The sequence below is a fragment of the Nilaparvata lugens genome, chromosome 13 (assembly GCF_014356525.2).
Source record: "Nilaparvata lugens isolate BPH chromosome 13, ASM1435652v1, whole genome shotgun sequence".
Lineage (NCBI taxonomy): Eukaryota > Metazoa > Arthropoda > Insecta > Hemiptera > Delphacidae > Nilaparvata > Nilaparvata lugens.
This window is the reverse complement of record NC_052516.1, coordinates 15,323,136-15,330,680: the sequence shown is the minus strand read 5'-3', so window position 1 is coordinate 15,330,680 and position 7,545 is coordinate 15,323,136.

Below are 7,545 nucleotides of genomic sequence, written 5' to 3'. Positions count from 1 at the left end.
AAATGTAAAGGGTTGTGTGGCAGAAAGGATCTGGAGTCCTAACTCCGCCTTCAATAAAAACAATCAATCAATCAATCTTCCCTTTCTCTCTAGCTCTCCCTGTTTTCTCTCCTACTTTTAATCTTCCAATTAATTTCTCTCTCTAGTTCTTTTTGTTTCCTTCTCTTACTTAATCTTCATCTTTCACCACCTCGCTCTCTCCCTATCTATCTTTCTCTTCCGGTTTCTCTCTCTCTCCAGTATATAGTTTCTCTCTCTAAGCCAGTGTATATTGTAATCTACATAAATAAAGTACTCAATCAATCAATCAATATCTCTCCCTCACACTCTCAGACTTTGAGCAAGAGTAAATTGAGAGAAAGAATCGTGTGATCATAGATGATGTCTACACTTTATCAAGTTTGTGAGGATAGTTTTGATGTCCTAGTATATCAAGGAAGTTGATTGAATTTCAAGAGATTGATCTCTGAGATAGTCAAGATTTTAAGAGAAAATGACTGGTGAGCTTTCTCTCATGCACTTCCAACATTATTTATTCATTCATATGCATTGATAGATACAATATAATTCTCAACTATGAATGATTGGGGGAGGAACAACAGGCTTAAAGCCAAAAACTGTTCCTTTCCCAAATTTAGATAGAAATTGTCCAAAAATAGATTATGCTCACACTTCATGATTTTTGTCTAATTTTGGGTCCAAAATATTTATAAACTAGAAATCTAGAATCTAGAAAAGTTGAAAACCAAATTAAATAAGAATACTTCATTAAATTATCACTGATAACTGAAAAATACTGTATCAATAATTGAAATTTTTAAAACTTGAAAAGAAACTCAAACTTACCTCAAACTTACTCCTAAGAGACAGCTTCTGTTTTATCCTGTTATTATCATGTTATATCCTCAGAAAGGACGAACGAGTGAGTCAATTTCGTTGGCCAACGAGTTCGATCTGTGTAATGGTTCAAAGAAAATCTGTTGAAAATTTCACGTCCATTTCTTTCATCAATCGAAAGTTATCGACGAAGATACAAACAAACAAACCCCCAAACGGACGACAAAAACCTCTAGTCATCAGTGGGAACTCGCTAAGATCGTTTAGAGATGAATGTTACTCAAGTCTTAAGGTGTCATCCTACTCTTAGGTGTCATACTAGTGCTTAGTGTTAAGAACGGTCAGATAGACCACTACCTCCGTGAACAAAGCCATAGTGCAGTGGTTCTCAAAGTGTGAGGCACGACCCCCAAGGGGGGCGCGATGACTGCTCAGGGGGGGGCGCAAAGCTTGGTTGGAAAATTATTTAAATTTACTTCTAAAATAATTACTATAAGCAATCTTTCTACTTTTAAAATTGTACTTGAAATAGTTTAATGAGAACTTGAATGGTTTGGCATGGATTCAAAACCCATTCAAATTCTCAATCAATGAGTGTTCCCTCAACATTATAGAAAAAGAAAACCTCATTGATCTCCAAGGAAACCATGCGCTTGAAATGAAGTTTGAAGAATATTCTCTCACATCCTTCTGGATTGGTGAGCACAAGGAACACCCATTTTTGAGTGAAAAGGCATTGAAGATATTGACTTCATTTGCGACAACTTATTCGTGTGAAACTGGGTTTTTTCTCTAGCTGCCATGAAACGTAAATTTACATCAAGACTGGATGTGACCTAGGAACTTAGAGTAGCGTAATCAGAGCTGACACCTCTTTTCAACAAACTCTGTGTGAAAAAACAAGCTCATCTTTCACACTGAAGCTCTTTTTATTGTTAATTGCTATGAAAAACGAAAGTAACAACTATAAAATATAAATTAAAATAAATTTTAATTGTTTGTATAGAATTTGTTGTTGAAGTCAGCACAAAATAACAACTATAAATTATAAATTAAAATAAATTTTAATTGTTTGTATAGAATTTGTTGTTGAAGTCAGCACAGGTAGGGCTCCTACACTATTGATTTCAGCTGATCTATATCAGCTAGTGTTTTTATTGGTGTAGGAGCCCTACCTGTGCTGACGTCACCAGAATGCACTATGGCTTTGTTTAAGGAGGTAGTGGGTAGACTCAGCGGTCTATAGATTTCATGTAGGTCTACACCATGAAGATTTCTGCTCGCTACCGTTCTTCTATATCTATTAAATCTATATCAATGACTCCAAATTAATGTTTTCATCATCGCACAGCTGTTTAGTGGCATCGATCTACACTGCGACTTTCTTGTTCTGTTCGCACCTTTAAACTATACTCAAACAAGCGCGACTCTAATCTAACGACTTCAGTCGCGGATACTCCAGTCTCTCAGAGACCCAGTGAACTCTATAATACGTAAGTATAGATAGAGTTCACTGCTTAGCGCTTATGTATTGAGTTGCTTGTCATGTTCATTTCTACTTCTCCAGTTGCCAGTAGCCGAGCGACTTTTTTGAAATTATGATAGTTATTTAATTTACTTTACTTTATCCGGCTCTACAGTCCTGGGTGGACTTTGGCCTCCTCAACATAGCGCCTCCATTCGTCTCTATCCGTCGCCAGTTTGCCACGCCCAGCACCCGGAGGTCTCCAATCACGTCGTTCAGCCATCTTGTCCGTGGTCGACCTCTCTTTCTCGTCCCAAGCATTCTTTCTTCCAGGAGTCTTGATGGTACCCTCTCGTCACTCATTCTGGCTAAGTGTCCAAGCCATTCAATCCTTCTGGCCTTTATGAAACGCACCATATTTCCTGCTCCAATGGCCTGGTCTATCTCAACATTGAATCTGGCTCTCCACACTCCTCCGTCACATATTGGTCCCCAGATTCTTCTGTACATTTTTCTTTCAAATGACCTTAATGCTTTTTCATCTTTGTTCAAGATAGTCCATGTTTCGGCCCCATAGGTAACAGCTGGTCTCACTAGCGTCATGAACATTTTCACCTCTGTTTTTCTGGATATGAGCCTGCTTTTAAATATTTTTTTGATTAACAAAGTATGCTCTGTTGCCCATCATTATCCGATTGTGTATTTCTTGACTGGTCTTATTGTCTGCTGTCAGGGTTACCTCAAGGTATTTGAACTCTCTGACGCCTTCTATAACACAGTCATCGGCTATTTCCAGATTACATACTTGCCTTCTTGCTAGATTTGCAGACATTCTCATATATTTAGTTTCATTTATGTTCACTTCAAGACCCACCTCTCTTGCCTCTTCCCTCATTTTGCTAAAAATTTCTTTGAGGCTATTTTGATTTCTTGAGACTAGGACAACATCATCTGCATAAGCTAATACTTGGTTTTATGATAGTTATTGGCTAACTTTTATCAAGAGTTTTGTGTCAACCAAGTTAAAAATGGGAAACTCCATTACTCCTCCATCAAATACAATGATTGAAAATGTAATCAATTATGTCTGAGCTACTCCACTGCGAATCCTAACCTCACTTTTTTGAAATTTCCAACAGATTCAACAATTCAAGATGTCTTATTCATGTTTGCGCTACTCCACTATATATCCTAATCTCACTCTTTTGAAGATACTCGCTACTCAAGTAGCTTGGCGACCAGTCGCCGAGCAACTGAGTCTCGCAGTTGCGGAGTCGTCTATCCTGTAATCACCTAGTCTGAGTCACACCATTGGAAAACACATGCCGCGTCGTCGAGAATTGAATTGAGTTGATTTTCTTTACGAATAGAGTATAATTGATTATTTTATCAAAGAATGAACAGTTATTTTACATCATATTTATTTATTCGTTGATATAATTACAAATCATATGAATATGATCGGGATAGAACAACAGGCATAGCCCAAAACTAAAAGTTTTAAAACATATGATATACTGGTTTCAGCTATCCTTTATAGAAGGCAGTGGCATGGCAGATAATCGACAACGCTGTTCTCCACTGCCATTAAAACTTGGACCTCACTGGAGTGGAGTTCAAAAGTAATGTCAGCTCTACCATATTCCACTACATTTACAAAGGTTACTGAGATAGTAAGCGACTGAGAAAGACGCAATGATTTATAGTGGCGGTTTGAAATTTGGCATGCAGAATTTGTGTGGGAATAACTTGTAGCGACTGGCACTTGAGTGGCCCTTGACCGAGTGAAGGAGCCCTTGACCGTGTCAGGGTTGGCAGGGTGGAGGGGGTGTCATACACAACATGTGGCAGCCACAAAATATATGCACTTGTGCTTGTAACATGGACCACATTTGGTTGGAACATGTGTGATGTTGGGGAAGCAGAGGAGGAAAAGGAGTAGGAGGAGGAAGAAGATAAAAAGATCCGGGGAAAGGAGGAGACGAGGGATGAGAGGATATAGAATGAGTAGAAGAAGGAGGAGAACAAAGGAGAAGAAGAGAGAGGAGGAGAAGAAGAAGAAGGAAAAAAAGAAGTACAAGAGAACGCACATTTGGTGATGTGAAGGAGGTGGAGGGGAATGAGGAGGAGGAGGAGGAAGAGGGAAAGATCAGGGAGAGGGGGAGACGAAGTATAAGAGGGTAAAGAATGAGTGGAAGAAGGAGGAGAACAAAGAAAGAGAAGAGGGAGGAGAAGAAGAAGGAAAAAAGAAGAAATACAAGAGGAGGAGGTGGAGAAATAGATGAAGAATGACAGATGAGAACTGTTGAAGGATGACAAGGAGGAGTACGAGGAGGAGAAGGAGGAGGAAGAGGATAATGAAAAGGAGGAGGAGTTGGAGGAGAACGAAAAGGGGGGAGAAGAAAAAAGAAGAAGGAGGGGAAGAAGAAGAGGAGGAAGGGGTCAAAGGAGAGAGAGAAGAAGAAGAAGGAGAGGATGGTGGAGAAAGAAGGGCCGGAGAACGGAGAAAAGGGAAGAAGAAGGAGGACAAATTGAAAAGTGAGAAGAAGGAGGAAGAATTGAAATGAGAGAAGTTGGAGTAGCAGAAAAAGGGAAAGGAGGAGAAGGAGGAGAAAAATGAGGAGAGAAGGTGAACGAGTAAGTGAAAGAGAAGATGGGGAGAAAAAGGATGAGGAGGATAAAGAGGAGAAGAAGAGAAAGAGGAGGAAGAGAAGGAGGATGAAGAGAAATATGATAGGGAGGAGGAGGAGGAGGGGGAGGAGAAGGAAGAGGATAATGAAAAGGAGGAGGAGGAGAGGTGGTGGAGGAGAAGGAGAAGGAAGAGGATAATGAAAAGGAGGAGGAGGAGGAGGAGGAGTATGAAGGGGAGGAGAGGGAGGAAAGTTTGTTGTTGAGTGCATGGAAGATGCACCTATCATACTTCTACCGCCAAATTCGACCCCCTCCCTCATTCTCGCACTCTCTCTCTCTCTCTCTTTTCGGAAACGCCCTGCTTGTGAAGTAGATGAGCTTAACTAGAATGCAGGAGAAAATAGAATGCAAAGGACGAGGAAAGTAGAATGTGGAGGAAGTGGAAAGGAAAGAGTAACAGAGGGATGGGGAGAAGATGGAGCTGGACGAGGATGGAATGACACGGAAGTGAATGAGGATGAGGAAGAGAAGGAGACGGTAATCAGGAGGAAGAGGGTGAGGAAGCAGTATAGTAGAGAACGGAAGTCCAGGAAGTTGAGAAGGAAATTGTGAAGAAAGAAGATGGAAGGAGGAACAAAATATCGGGAAGGATACAAAATCCAAAAGACAAATTATCATATGGATTACTAATGAGAAGATAAAGAAATCGTGATTATTTTGTGAGGGAAATAAAATAGAGTAGAAGAAGAATATCATCGAGAAAATACGAAGATGGAATTTTCACCAGGAAATAGAGAAGAAGAAGAATATCATATGAAGGATAAGAAGATGGAATGTTCTCAAGGAAAGAAGAGGAAAACAAACAAGTAAGCGGTCGTCGAGAAGTGAGTGGAAAAAAAACGTTTTATTTTTATTCATAGATACAATTAGAATAGAGGAAACAAATTAATGAAGAAGAGTAAGAGAAGAGAATATGAGATATTGTATGAAAAGAGAGAGGAAGGCAAAACCTGGAAGAGTGGAGAAAGAAGAACTGTGAAGATTGAAGAAGAGACAAGGTGCCGGTTGCACAAAAGCTAGTTTAATTTTTATCTTGACTAATTCCACGAGAAAATATCAGAGAAGCCGTCTTATCAAAAAGGTCTTTTCTGATTGTTTCTCGTGAAATTTATCAAATTTAACCGGCTTTTGTGCAAACGGGCTAGGGAGTATAAGAAAAGAGTGAACGGAAGTATTGTTAAAAGAGAAGAAGCAATAATATTGCAAAGAGAGAATAAGAGAACTTCAAGGCGAGACGTGTAATGGCCGAGAAGAAAAACGAGAAGTTGAAAATGAAGAAGGAGAAGAAGATAAGAAGGATGATAGACAACATGTAGTGGTATAAACGAATGAAGAAAAGAAGAGAAGTGGGTGTAGGAGAATAATGAGTATAGATAAAGGAGAAGAGAAGAAGAAAGAATAAAGTGGAACTATTTTTTCATATTACTCGAATCGGTGTTTTGGTGGATGAATTCAGACTCGTGACGTCATCGGCACACTATGCCACACTTCAAAACATGCAAGTTTTCTTATATATTAAATTCAAACTGTCAACATTCCTTATCAATATCATAAATCAGAATATTCCTTGTCTTATAATCCTTGTCAATATCTGTTCCTTGTCTCATTTTCTTTGTAAATATACAGTATTATGTTCCTGAAATATTCCCATTCAATATCTGTTCCTTGAAAATTCCTTGTCAACATCTGTTCCTTCAATATTCCTTTTCAATATCTTTTCCTTTAATATTCCCTGTCAGTATCTGTTCCTTAAATATTCCTAGTCAGAATCTATTCCTTGAATATACCATGTCAATATCTGTTCCTTGCTGTGCAAAGGCTTAAAATAAACTTTCTACTCGTGATATTTTTCAAAGTTTTTCGATTTGTATCTGTCTAGGATTTCAAAGTCCTATAATTAGATCAAGTTTTTTAATTTCTTTATTTAGATTATGTGGTTTACCCTTTTATTTAGGTTTTTTTTCAAGGGATTTTATTGTTGAAATAGTAATTTTAACTGAAGTTAATTTAATTTATTTTATTTTGTTTTTTTTATCAATTTATTTAACTTTAATCATCAAACTATCAAAATGAGAAAGTTTTCTCAGGAAAACATTTTTTCCGATCATTTCTTTTTGAGATATGAGCGACTGAAGTTTGAATTTTTGGGACTGAACATTTCAAATTCGGTACGATATAAATCCATGAGATTTAGAGGATGGATTCTTTATGGTATTGTTGATCTAGGAAAACATAGATTTTCTGAAAATATCAATTTCTGGAAAAGTTATTCAATTACTGAAGAGAGGTTGTATTGAAATTGAAAACATATCAAGTACACAATTTAAATGATAGATTCTTGTATGTAGATTATGAATAGATTCAAGCAAACAATTCAATATAATTGGAGAGGTTTAAGTGAATTTCCTACCAATAAACGAGAAACTATCAATTATTCAATCTACAGGATCAGATTCCCTGCAATCTTCAATGATGGGAAATACTGGGAAAATTTAAAGCTTTAAAATGAGCTCTTTAAACTGGAAATACACGTTTTTCACGGAGATAACTAG